Below are 13,393 nucleotides of genomic sequence, written 5' to 3'. Positions count from 1 at the left end.
TATAACCACACAGTGGGTGTCTTCAAGAAATCTAGTCTTGTGTGTCCTTAATTTAAATAATCAAGGTTTACATTTTTTTCTTAAAAGAAACCTATATTTATTTAATCACAAAACTTGGGAGCACTAAAGAATTATCCATTTATAGGGGAGTTTCTATCATGCCATCCGTCTTCTCCTACCGCTGCATCTCATTTTCTTAGCAGTTGGTTCCACTGGGATACACCAAATGACACTCCCCTGATAAACAGATATACAGGAGAGATAAAAGAAAATAACATATCACCTGTGGTGCTTAGAACGTTGTTAAAATCACATATTCAACATCCACTTATCTTTTATGTATACAGATATCTGTAATGATAAATGGCCCATTATGGAAAGTGATTGTTTGAAGGCTGAAGCAGACTATGGACCTGCATATTGAGCAACTCCTTTGACCATCTACTGCTCATCTTTTCTATTACGCATTATGCCATTCCATTATTTTATGTATTTCCAGCTTGTCGGCACAGAGTACAGGCATAATGGAAACAAATGCAATGCTAAAGAAAATCTGCAGCTAACTGCGACACAGAATTTTTCATGTTTCAAACGAATGCTGCTGCTGACTATTTATCAAGGAACCACACCTCTATCAAACAACCACAACAACATAAAGATGGTGTGTGGTGAATGGAGAATACTACATTACAGGGGACATAATAAAACACTAAGCTTCTGAACACAGCAGCCACATGACGTGGAGTGCAATCCAGGCTTGGTCATACTTAGAGCAGATCGATTTCAATTGGGCTACTCGAACCATGAGTAAGCCTAGATCCAAAACGTGGTCTCTCTTTTTTTCTCCCATTAAAACAGGAAAAATGACCCTGTAGCCCTCCACACGTTGCTGGACTCCATTTTCCATTATACCTGACCATTGGCCATGCCCGCTGGAATTGATGGGAGTTGGAGCCCAACAACATTTGGATTACTGTAATGTGCTTTATGTGGGACTGCCCTTGAGGTTGGTCCAGAAGCTGCAGCTGGTACAAAATGCAGCAGCATGACTGCTCACTGGGGCAGGGTGTTGCCAACATGTTACCCCACTGCTGAAAAAATTGCACTGGCTGCCCATTAGCTATTGGGCCAAGTTCAAGGGTTCTGGTTTTAGTGCACAATGCCCTATGCAGCTTGGGACCAGTATACCTGAAAGATCATCTTACCCTTATATACCAGGTCAACCACTGCTTTTGCAGGTGAGGACCTCCTGCAGATACCATCTTGTAGGAGGTCCATTCCACACAACATAGGAAGCAGACCTTTAGTGTTGTAACACCGACACTTTGGCATTGCCTTCCCTTAAATATTAGACAGGCACCATCTCTGTTATATTTTCAGCGCCTACGGAAGACCTTCATCTTTCAACAAGCCTTTTAAGTAGAGACCTTATCCAAGTTTGCATCTGTGTTGGACTTGCTTTTTAATATGTTTTTAAAGCTTTTTTTTTAAAGTGTTTTAAAGATGTTTTGTTTTAATGCATTTTTAAAGATGTTTAATAGGTTTTAATGCCTTTTGTTTTTAAGATGTTGTAGGGTGCTTTTAGTGTTTTTGTTTGCCGTCCTGGGCTCCTTCTGGAAGGAAGGGTGAGATATAAATTTAATAAACAAACAAACAAGTATCTGGAGTGCTACATTAAAGTATAGTCACACATATTCATGCCATTTCCTTTCCCCAGTCAGTGGAAGCAAATGATGTAGAGCAGGAGTTGGGAAATACACATTGCAATGATGTTGCAAAATTGAAAGTTTGCCTAAACATTATCAGAAAGGGAGGAGGAGAACATGAAATGATGTTGCTATTTTTGGCAGCAGCTGTGCATCATGGATTCCATCTAATTCCATCTAATTCCATCTAAGTCTATTCAAAACAGCAAAAACAGAAATACTCTTAATTTATTTAAAGTTATTTAAAATGTACCAAGTGTCTACCATTTTGGTGCAGTTGCTGAGGTTAGAACATTCCTTGTATATTTTTTCCCTTATATTCCTGCAAGGGAAAGTGCTCAGTGGCTGCACATATGCTTTGCATGCAGAAAGCCCCACATTCAATCCTCATAATCTTACTCCTGCTGGGCTCCTACTGGGAGGAAGGGAGGATAGAAATCTAGTAATAAATAAACAGTAATCTTCAGGTAGGGCTGGGCAAGCCCCCTGCTTGAAACCCTGTACAGCCACTGTCAGTCAGTGCAGACAATACTGAGTTAGATAGAAAAATGTTATGAATTGGCATAATGCAACTTCCGATGACTTAATTGGGGGGAGAGCTAAAACAGGGGAGGGACAGCTACTCTGTACTGTACTATCATGGGGATTCTTGGCCTTCCATCTAGAAAAATCATGAATGAAACTGGCTATGATAACTGGATCTGGCCAGAGCAGCTCATAGAACCACCAGTGCATTATTTGTAGGGATGGATAGATTGGTGGATTTCTGGTCCATGTCAGTTTTTGCATGTGTTTACTCACAAGTCTATTCAGTTGCATTTCCGCAAGCATCTGTGGGTTTCTTTTAAATGCACAAAGACTTGCATTATCTTTATCTTTATTTTTCACAAAAGACACAAACATGCATATTAACCTGAAATATCTATTTTTGTACACATTTTGTCTGTTTTGTTTTAGCTTAACACTCTAGTTCGCAAAATTCAAAGTGTAAGAACCAAAGCATAATTGCGCTCCAATCTACATACTAGTCTAGAAACTGCAAATCAGGTCTGTTCACTTAAAAATATTAGGGTATCTTTATTAATTTGTATCCCTTGCTCCTTTCATTAGAACATAGAAAGAGTCTGCTGGATCAAGCCAGTGGCCCATTTAATCCAGTATCCTGTTGTCACAACAGGCCAACCAGATGCCTGTGGAAAGACCAAAAGCAAGACCTGAGCACAAGAGTACTCTCCCTTCCTGAAGTTTCCATCAACTGGAATTCAGAAGCATACAGTTGAGGCTCCAAATATCTGAGAGACCACCAGTTGTTAAGATCAGCAGAGCAGAGGGTGCCATCTTGGTAGTTCTTAAGTTCAGAAGTTTGGGAATTATGATGGTCCAGGAGAGGGCATTCTCTGTGGCATCCCCTAAGTTGTGGAACTCCCTCCCCCCAGAGGCACATCTGGCACCTTCACTGAGTGAACAGCTTTTGGCAAATGCTGAAGACATACCTCTTTACCCTGGCCTTTGACACCTGAGATGTGTGTTTTCAGCACCCACCCTATTCCTGTACTTTGTTTTAAGATTTTAATATTTAATTTTAAACTGTTGTAATCCGTCCTGGGACTTGTTGGTGAAGGGCAGGTTTTATTTTATTAGTATTAGTATTAGTATTAGTATTAGTATTAGTATTAGTATTAGTAGTAGTAGTAGTAGTAGTAGTAGTAGTAGTAGTAGTAGTAGTAGTAGTAGTAGTAGTAGTATCAGTATCAGTATCAGTATCAGTATCAGTATCAGTATCAGTAGTATTATACCTCTGACAGTAGAGTTAAATTCTGTCTGGCAATGGCATTCCATGGTGTCAGGCATTATCCTTCCATAACCTTGTTACCTGAGATCTTTTCAAATGGAGATTTCAGGAATCTCTGACTTTGTCCATGCAAAATATGAATTTTATCGCTGAGTGATGTGCATTTGTCATTACTGACAATATTTCACTGAAGTTAAAGCATATGGGTCACACATAAGGACAGTAAACTAGCTCTCTTAAATCTTCCCATTAAATTAAATACTTTGTATCTCTGATCAGATAATAGTTCATTTTATATTCATTACCCAATCAGTCATGAATTTCCGGAAAGCCGAACTTACATACTTGGATTTCTTGTATCTGTCACAGAGGGAGCCAAACTACATAGATTTAGCTTTCCATTCTTTCCCCTCCATCAAATTATGGATCCTCCTTGCCTTATAACATTTTTGTTGCTGTTCCTCAAATAATGTCAGATTTGTTGACTAGGGGCACACACTGTAAAACTTCACATATACACACTTCAATAACCAAGAATCTACTATTAGTTTCCACTGTATATTGATACAGCTCTGGTCAACAACTAATTTTTAACAGGGATCATATTTTGAACTGAACAAGAAGCATCCACCTATTTTATATGGGGTATCATTCCTCCTTAAGAATCAGGTTCACAATTTCAGGGTGCCTCCAGCTCCAAGACTGAGGCCAAGACTGTATTTTTCCAATTTAGGTTGGTATCCCAGCTGCATACGTTCCTGGAGAGATCTGGCCAGGTCATTAATTAAATTTGTATTCTACCCTTCCTCCCAAAGGCAGTCAGGGCAGACAACAGATGATAAAGCACTACAAAATATTTAAAAATAAAACATATTCAAACATCTCCAAAACAAAAACATGTTAAAAACCTCTTAAACAATTCCAATATACAGATGCAGACTGGGATAAGGTCTCTACTTAAAAGGCTTGTTGAAAGAGGAAGGTATTCAGTAGGTGTCAAAAAGACAACAGAGATGGTGCCTGTCTAATCTTTAAGGGAAGGCAATGCCAAACGATAGGTGCCACAACACCACTTCCTATGGTCCTGAAGGTCTGCTTCCTGTGTTGTGTGGAATGGACTTCTGGGCAAGATGGTATCTGCAGAAGGCCCTCACCTGCAGAGCGCAGTGATTGACTAGATATATGAAGGGTAAAACAATATTTCAGACATTCTGGTCCCAAGCTGTATAAGGCTTTGTACACCAAAACCAGCACCTTGAGCTTGGCCCAGTAGCTAAGGGCCAGCCAGTGCAATTCTTTCAGCAGCAGAGTAACATGTTGGTGATACTCTGCCCCAGTGAGCAGTCACGCTGTGGCATTTTACCCCAACTGCAGCTTCTGGACCAACCTTAAGGACAGCCTCACATAGAGTGCATTACAGTAATCCAGCCTGGAGATTAGCAGTGCATGGATGACAGCGGACAGGCTATGAGACTGTAATGCTCTTCATAGCTGAGATTAGGGCTGCACGGCAAGAGTGCTGGATTGGCTCTGCTGGTCTGTCTCTGCAGAACCAAGCTCAGCAACAACTGTGCCCCACCCCAGATCAATGCTTGCAATGTGTAGGAGTGCCAGTATCAAGAGACCAGCTCCATGTCCCTGTCCCACCACAAGAATTGCTACAGCTTATTTTATTTATTCCTTTATGCTATTAGATTTCTTACCCAGCCTTTACCACGAGGACCTAGGATGGGCTAGAACAATAAAATATACAATTATAAAACAAATAAAAGTTACAGCCATAAATTAGTGCAAAAACAATTCAAAACTGTTTCATATATAAAGCAATTAAAAACAATTCCATATATATATATATAAACAATACAATCAGTTAAAAACAGTTTAAAAATAGTTCCAGTACAAATACAGACTGGGATAAAGATTTCCACCTCAAAGGCTTCTTGAAAGAGGAAGGTCTTCAGCATGCTCCGAAAGAGGAAGTACCTGTCTAATATGTAACAGGAGAGAATTCCAAAGGGTAACTGCCACTATGCGAAAGATGCAATTCCTGCTTGCTGCTATTGTTTCATTGTTTGTGCTACTTATAAAAAAACTTGAGTCCCCTGTTCTTGTTAGACCCCCATCTGCACTGTACCTTTAGCGTAGTATCATAGCATTTTAACAGCCATGGCTTCTCCCAAAGAATCTTGGGAATTGTAGCTTGTTGAGGGTGCTGAGAGTTGTTAGGAGGCCCCTATTTTCACAGAGCTACAATTCCCGAGCAGCTTAACAGTCAATCCCTCTTCCCATGGAACTCTGGGACTTCTACCCCTGTGAAGATAATAGGGTCTCCTGGCAACTCTCCTAACAAACTATAATTCCCAGGAACCTTTGGGGGAAGCCATGACTGTTTAAAGTGATATGATACTGTTTTAAATGTACAGTACAGACAGGGCCTTACTTTCTATCTAATTAAAACCCAAGGAGCTTCTCTGCAGAGTAACTCCCTGGCCCCACCAAGCTCTCCCAGTGGGTGATTAGCACTTAAAGAGCCAGGGCATACATATACTCTAACCGACATGGTTAGCCTGCCCAAATGAACAGGCTCACAAAGTGGAGAACATCTGGTCTCCAAATGGCAATCATATTATGGGATATGGCCCTTGAGTCTTCTTGGGAGAACCACACTCTACCAAGTTTCTTTTCCTGCTTTGTGGGTCTCTGCTTCTTTTGCTTATGAAATATTTGCAAAACAAAGAGCAATTTTCCTCCTTACGCAGGAGTCAGCTAATTAGCATGGTACCCTGTCATTCTGTCACACTGACTTGACAAACAATATAGCCAATTTAAAGAGTTGCTAATTGGCTGATACTGTTAGCAGCAATTTCACAGTGCTAATGTACCAAGAAAACATTAAAAAGTTGCTTTGATCAGACTATGGGGGGAGGGAAATACTAAAAATGAATTTTCAAAGAATAATAATATTATGTGATGTGGAAAAACATGCATAATGACTCAGAGAGAGTGAAACGTGATGACAGGCAAAAAGAAAGAAAATACAAAGTGTGAACACAATTATATAATCTGGGGAAGTAACAGAAACCAATCATCTCTATCTCTCTCACACACACACACACAAACACACACACACACAGAGAGAGAGACAGAGACACACACACACACAGACACCACAAAATTTCCACAACTCGAAAGCTTTTCCAATACATAGTCCAAAATTTCATATGTAATATCAAAGAAAGTTGTTGGAAATGCAAGACAGTTTCTTTTATTCTTGCAAATAATTGGAGAACAGTTGTCAGATGTCCTCCAACTGGCTAGAAGAATAAAAAACACTAGGCCATAAGACCATAAGGTGAGCCTGCTGGATCAGGCCAACGACTCATCTAGTCCAGCATCCTGTTCTTACAGATGCGTATCAGAAGCCCAAAAGCAGGACCTGAGCACAACAGCACATTCTCTTCCTGAAGTTTCCAACAACTGGTATTCAGAAGTAGGGATGGGGAAGAATATCCGCTAAACCAGACCTGGCACCAGATTCCAGCTGAATTCAATAGTTCACCATCTTCTTGGACCAGCACCTATTTCTTGCTGTGTGTCTCAGCTGTAATCGGTATGGATTCTGTGGCCGCGTCTGCAAATTGGCAAGAATTTATTCTTTTGAGCTTTCCCCCTATTTTATGTTGAGTTAACTCTACCAAAAAACCATGTGGAACACTGTGATGATTCACATAAGCTCCCTAAAAATTATGCAATTTTTCCCACTGCCCCAAAACCACGTGGAACACTGATCATTCATATAAGCTAACTAAACATTACTCAATGTTTTTCCTGCCACCAAAAAAAAGTGGAGCACTGTGATCATTCACATAAGCTACCTCAAAATTATGCAATGTTTTTCCTGCCACCAAAAAAACACATGAAATACTGTCATTGTTTACATAAATATCTACATTGATAACGACTAAATTTTGGCCACACAAAAAAACCCTGTAGATCAAATTACCCAAAAACGTGCACAGCAGATTAAATCGACAAGTGCGAGAGCAAGTGGGAACAAAAAAAAAGGTGGATCAGGATCAAACAACAGACTATCAGAATGTAAGCAGATCAGAACCATGCAGTGAACCCCATCCCAATTCTGAAGCATACTGCCTCTGACAGTGGAAGTGGAACATAGTCGTCAGGGTTAGTAGCCATTAATAGCCTTCCATGAATTTGTCAAATAATCTTTTAAAGCCATCCAAGTTGCTGGCAATCACTGCCTCGTGTGACAGTGAATTCCATGGTTTAACTATATGCTGTGTGAAGGAGCACTTTCTTTTGTCTGTCCTGAATCACGTTCATATGAATAGTAATTTATAGTCAGGGATGAACTCCCCTACCCTGGCTTGACCTGGATTACTTTGGAATAGGGATGTGCCAAAATTTGTCCACCAGATTTTCTTCCTCTTCCATTTTTCTTCCTCATTCTCAGTTCACGAAAATTTCTTTAGAATTTCACTCAGTGCTAGATTTTGAGCTTACCTAATTGTTCTGAAGTGGCCAAGGGTAGTGTATTTGCTTTTCTGTCCAGTAAATATCTCTTTGGGTGCCCGTCCTTTCTGATCCGAAAAAAAAGCTGCCCTGGCCTTTGATTGAAGTGCAGGCACCCGTGAAAGAAACAGAGTGCAAACTACCGGTAAGATTATTTGTAAAATGAAAGCAAGGCCACTTCAAAAATAAGTTAAGTGCATGAAAAGCCCTGCAATGCCACTCAAGAGGATTTCACCAAATTTTTCTCTCCCTTCTCTTGATAATTTTTGAATGCAATTTCTTTTTTCATTAATTGATGGAAAAAGGAGGGGTAAATACAAGGAAAACTACTGGCACAGCACTACTTTGCAAATAAACTAAGCTCTTTCTCCTACAAATCAGGAAAAATAATGGCTTAATATGTGAGCCAATCCAACCTTGAGTCCTACCAGTCCATTATTCTACAAACCGTCTCTCTCACTCACTCAGTCTCTCTAACACACACACACACACACACACACACACACACACACACACACACTTTCTTTACCCAATCCATTTATCATCCAATCCCCCTCTCCTCCACCTTAGTTAACCTGGCTGCTGCTCTATCAGCACCAAATGGGAGGGAGGGAGGGAGGAAGGTCTCCCAACTCCTCTGGCTATGCAACATCTTGGCAACATCTCTTGTTATATACATTAAAAAGCATACTTTGCAAAAAAAAAAAAGAGTAGTGATTGGCCACAACAAGGGGCTTTTTCTTGAAAGTGTGCAATATATTGCATCATTTTGCAAAAAGGTGTGAAACTGCTCGCAAGGGAGCAGGTGTTGTGGAGGAAAGAGAATGCAATTAGGCTACTACCCTCATCCAGTCATCTTTGGCGTGAATGTGGCAGAATGTGGATGGAAATGTGCATTTTGATGGGCATCCAAAATAATATTATGTTGATGGATGGTATCTCAGTTTCAGGATGACTTTCTCCCTAACTGCTTCAGTTCAGAATGATGACATCATCACACAGCCTAATCTTGACAAGTTATCCCAGGGGTGAAGAACCTGTGGTCTTCTAGAAGCTGTTATACTCTTAACTCCCATCAGCTCCAGCCAGCAAAGTCAATGGTCAGGAATGGTGGGACCTGGAGCACAACAATATCTGAAGGACCATGAGTTCCCCATCCCTGATGTAGAGGATATGGGGGGGAGGGGACAGAGGCTTTGTTTCAGGGTGTAAGTACTGACATTTAATAGTTGTTGGCAACAAAGTAGCATTACTAAAGCTCAGGGGAGGCCAACTTTTTGGGCCTGTGGGCACATTTGCAAAACAGGCAAACTGCTGTGGGCACCACACACAAACTGCAATCAGTCACATCCCATCTGCAGCCTAATGTTTCTAGTGGTAGAACATATGATTTCCATGCAAAAGGCCCTAGGTTTAATCTGCAGCATCTCCAGATAAGACTGGCAGAATCTCCCGTCTGAAACCCTGGAGAGCTTCTGCCAGTCGTTGTGACCAATACTGAGCTAGATGGACCAGTGGTCTGACTAAATATAAGGCAGCTTCCTATGTTTGACCTTGTAGGTACTGGAAAGTCACCTGCAGGTGCCCACACAGCAGCATCCATGAATGAGGAAGGAAGGTGGATATTTTTTCTCTTTGTTTTGCCCCAGTTTACTCTGTGCCTACTGATTAGCAAAACGGTTTGCTCTTGAGAAAACCATGCATTTCAACTCAAAAGAAGAGCCTTGCAACACTTCCACAAAATGTGAGAATATGTTGCACGTATTATTGTAGCAGAAGGTACAGAGCTTTGACAATATGATCTACGAGATTGTTTCCCAGTTCTAAAAATACTTTCACAATTGTTTGTTTGATTTTTACATGAATGACAAGTATGTGTGTACATATGTCATGGGAAGTGATTAGCAATTAACTTTTCTTCCTCTCCTCAATGCTTTGTACAAATGCTAAATTATTAATCCTAAGCAAATCTTCTAGCACGATGATTGGCAATGCCAAGTATGAGTCCTTGAACTTGCAAAGAGAAATCAGACTAGTGAAACAATGCAAATAATAGGGCTGAAGTCCTTGATGGGTAGAAATGAGTGTGACCACTTTACTGATCGGTATGAAGAGATTTCACTTTACACCAGCCAAGAATCTGCCACTGAGGATAATATTGGTTGTATAATGAATCATATCAAGAGGCAGAAACTAAACATTGATATTGATAGGAACAGAGTGGACATCATAGTAACTCAAAGCATCCCAATAATACAAAGTAGCTCTCCATTAAGGATTTGATACAGCCTAGTCATTGATAGGAGACAAGGGGCACTAATGGCCTATTTGTACTGGGAAAAACCAGCTTTTTTCCTATCTAACTATAGATTTTATAGGCTATCATGCTGTCACTCAGATTGATGGCAGCATTCCATGGGGGTGAGGGATGAGGCACAGGGTATATAAGGCAAGCGAGGTCTCTCTTTTCTCCAGACTCTGGGTGGGAAGGAAGGAGGGCAGATAAGTGGATGAGACTGGGCAGGGAGCAAATGAGTAGGCAGCAGTGGTGGCCTGGGTGAGCCGCAGAGCAATAAGTCGAGACAACTCCTCAGCAAGTGTCCTGCTTTGCTGCTGCCGCTGCCACAACCTACCTCACCAACGCAGTGTGAGGAGGAAGGAAACAGTAGGACCGTTGCTGCAGAGCTGCCCAAGCTTCCCTTGTCCCACACGGGAGAAGTTGCGAGGAGGGACCTTGGTGACCTGGGGAAGGGGGTGGAGAGTGAGGGAGAGGAGGCCATGCTGCAATGTCTGGAACTATTGGGTGGTTTGATGACCCTTTGGCCCAGCAGATTTTGCTGAACTATGACTCTCATCATCCCTGACCATTAGCCATGTTTGCTAGGAGTGACTGGAGCTGTAATTCAGCACCATCTGGAGGGCCGAAGATTCCCCAGTCCTGGGCTAGAAAGTTGAACTAGGACCTGGGAGGCCAGGAGTCAAATACCCACTCAGGCATGAAGCCTAGGCTAGTCACTATCTCTCACCCCAACCCCTCTCACAGGGTTGTTGTGAGGATAATATGGAAAGGGAGCCACGTAGGGTTGCCAGGTTCTTGGCCTGAGACTGATCCTGTATCTTTAGGAGAAGAGAAAGTCAGCCAAGTGCAGGTGTTCTTGCAATTCTGTAATGAGAAAAACCACAAGGTAGAATTCTCCCTTCCCCCTGCACAACTTTTAAAAATACAGTAGACCTCTTGGTTGCCAGGCCCGGTCTCCAAGTGGTCTTCTGTATCTTTAAAAGTTGTGCGGGGAGGAGGGAGAATTCGAGCTTGTGATTTTTCCCATTACAGAGTTGCAAGAACACCTGCACTTGGCTGACCTCTTCTCCTAAAGATACAGGATCAGGCCATGGACCTGGCAACCCTAGAGCCCTGTGTTACACCACCTTGAGCTCCTTGGAGGAATAGACCCCTTTTCCCCTCACAGAGCTGGAATTCCCAGAGTTCTCTTGGAAGAAGGATTGATTGCTAAACAACTCTGGGAACTGTAGCTCTGTGAGGAGAATAGGAGTCTCCTTACAATTCTACCATTTGAAGGGTTCTTTGGGGGAAGACATGACAGTGTAAAATGGCATAATACTGCTTTACATGTAAAGCAGTGGACTAAGTCCTTCTTTACCATATGTATATATACATATATTTCTTTCCAGGTTTCCCAGTAATAAAGGCAGTAGCCATTCTGGAGTGAAGTGTGCCAATAGTAATCATTTAAAAGGCCTCCCCAACCCTCCTATGCATGCATTTCTCCTCCACTAGTTGTAGTTGTTGAATGCAGCTGTGGTAGCCTATCAATCTTACCAATGACACACATTTTTATTTAAAAGGAAAGAGCAAGCCTGCCTTCCCTGAACAGCAAATGGCAAACAAACCATCCCAGTTTATAGGATTTCTGTGTGCCAAGCAAATGTCTTTCCTCTGAGTGAATCGGCAAAGTCAAACACATCACAACTTAATGTGAGATGAAACATGAACACAATGCTTAACAGCCATACAAGACGTGAAAATGAAACAGATATTACTTTGAAGGAAAGCTGAACAATGTTCCAAAGAAGAGAGAGGAAGGAAGGAAGGAAGAAATTCAGTGCTTTTGTCATCAATGAGACAGCCTATACTAAATAATTGAAGTCAAATGGTTAAATAAATGCATTATTGTCTGCATTTCAGCTGTACACCTCTCTTTTTAGATCATCTCTATATCCCTTCTTATTTTTCCTCAGCTGTATATAGAGGTAATTTGACCAGACTTAGGACACACCCACACAATACATGCAAACCACTCTTATACCACTTTGTCATTGCTTTCCCCCAAAGAATCCTGGGAAGTGTAGTTTGCTAAGAGTGCTGAGAGTTGTTAGGAGACCCTATCAGAGAGCTACAATTTCCCACAACCTTTAAGAAGGTATTAGAAAAACCACTAATGTCACTATTGATAGGATGGATTGCGGCTGTGGGCAAAGGACACTTTTCAACATTTGACCTGTATTTTAATTTAAAAATGGTTTTGTCAGTACAGCATGGGTTTGTCTCTCACGTTAACTGCATGCTAATTATCCCAACATATTTGCTAATAATTATTGTGTATGTCATTTTAATATGTAACCTGAATGCTGACTCCTATACTTCAAACCAGGATGTGTAAAGCTCATTCATTAGTTTTTCCTCTGCAATGAATTGTTTCGATTAAAACTAATCAAGCTTTTATGTGCCACACAGATTCTACCTGCATTTTTAAATATGTTTTTTAAACAATGTGTTTTTACCTTTTTTTAAAGATGTCTTGAAAGCTTTTTTAAAAAAATGTTTTGTTTTAAGATATTTTAAAGTCTATTTTTATTATTTTAGTGCTCTTGTTTGATGCCCTGGGCTCCTGCTGGGAGGAAGGGTGGGATATAAATAAAATAAAATAATAAATAAGTAAATAAATAGATGCCTGCCTGCCAGACCTTCTCTGAAATCCTCTCTTCCTCTTTCCATGGAAGTCTGTTCTGTCTTTCATGTGGTCTGAACCCTTAAGAGGATGCTTGCAGGCCTCACTCAATCCAAGATGCAGAGGAGGAGCCATTTTTATAAAAAGCACAGGAGCATTAAAATGTTATCTTTAAAGTAACATAACATTTTTATCTATGTTTTAAACAAAACTTCTAGCTATCACAGCAAAGTGGCAATGGCACAGTCAGTCTCCCAGTCACCTTGTCCAGATTAGTATGAAGGACACTCCCCCTTTGACTTTTTCTCAAAGCAAGGCATGGTGGAGAGGAGGAGGGGAAGGAGGAGAGGCCCTGTGGAGGCTTCTGCAGCAGCAAGGCAAGCATAAGAGGTGTT

At 41.1% G+C, this 13,393-nt stretch overlaps 1 long non-coding RNA gene across 1 annotated transcript; it reads right to left on the bottom strand.

Annotated features, from left to right (window-relative positions):
* Window positions 1-122: 122 nt before the first annotated feature.
* On the bottom strand, window positions 123-13,091 carry LOC133388533 (uncharacterized). The gene is made up of 4 exons (XR_009763855.1): window positions 13,015-13,091; window positions 7,023-7,129; window positions 5,202-5,231; window positions 123-237 (listed from the first exon to the last, which is right to left on the bottom strand). It is a non-coding gene; the product is annotated as an uncharacterized LOC133388533 (long non-coding RNA).
* Window positions 13,092-13,393: the final 302 nt, after the last annotated feature.

This window comes from Rhineura floridana, chromosome 7 (assembly GCF_030035675.1).
Source record: "Rhineura floridana isolate rRhiFlo1 chromosome 7, rRhiFlo1.hap2, whole genome shotgun sequence".
NCBI lineage: Eukaryota > Metazoa > Chordata > Lepidosauria > Squamata > Rhineuridae > Rhineura > Rhineura floridana.
This window is presented reverse-complemented; position numbering and strand designations above follow the sequence as displayed.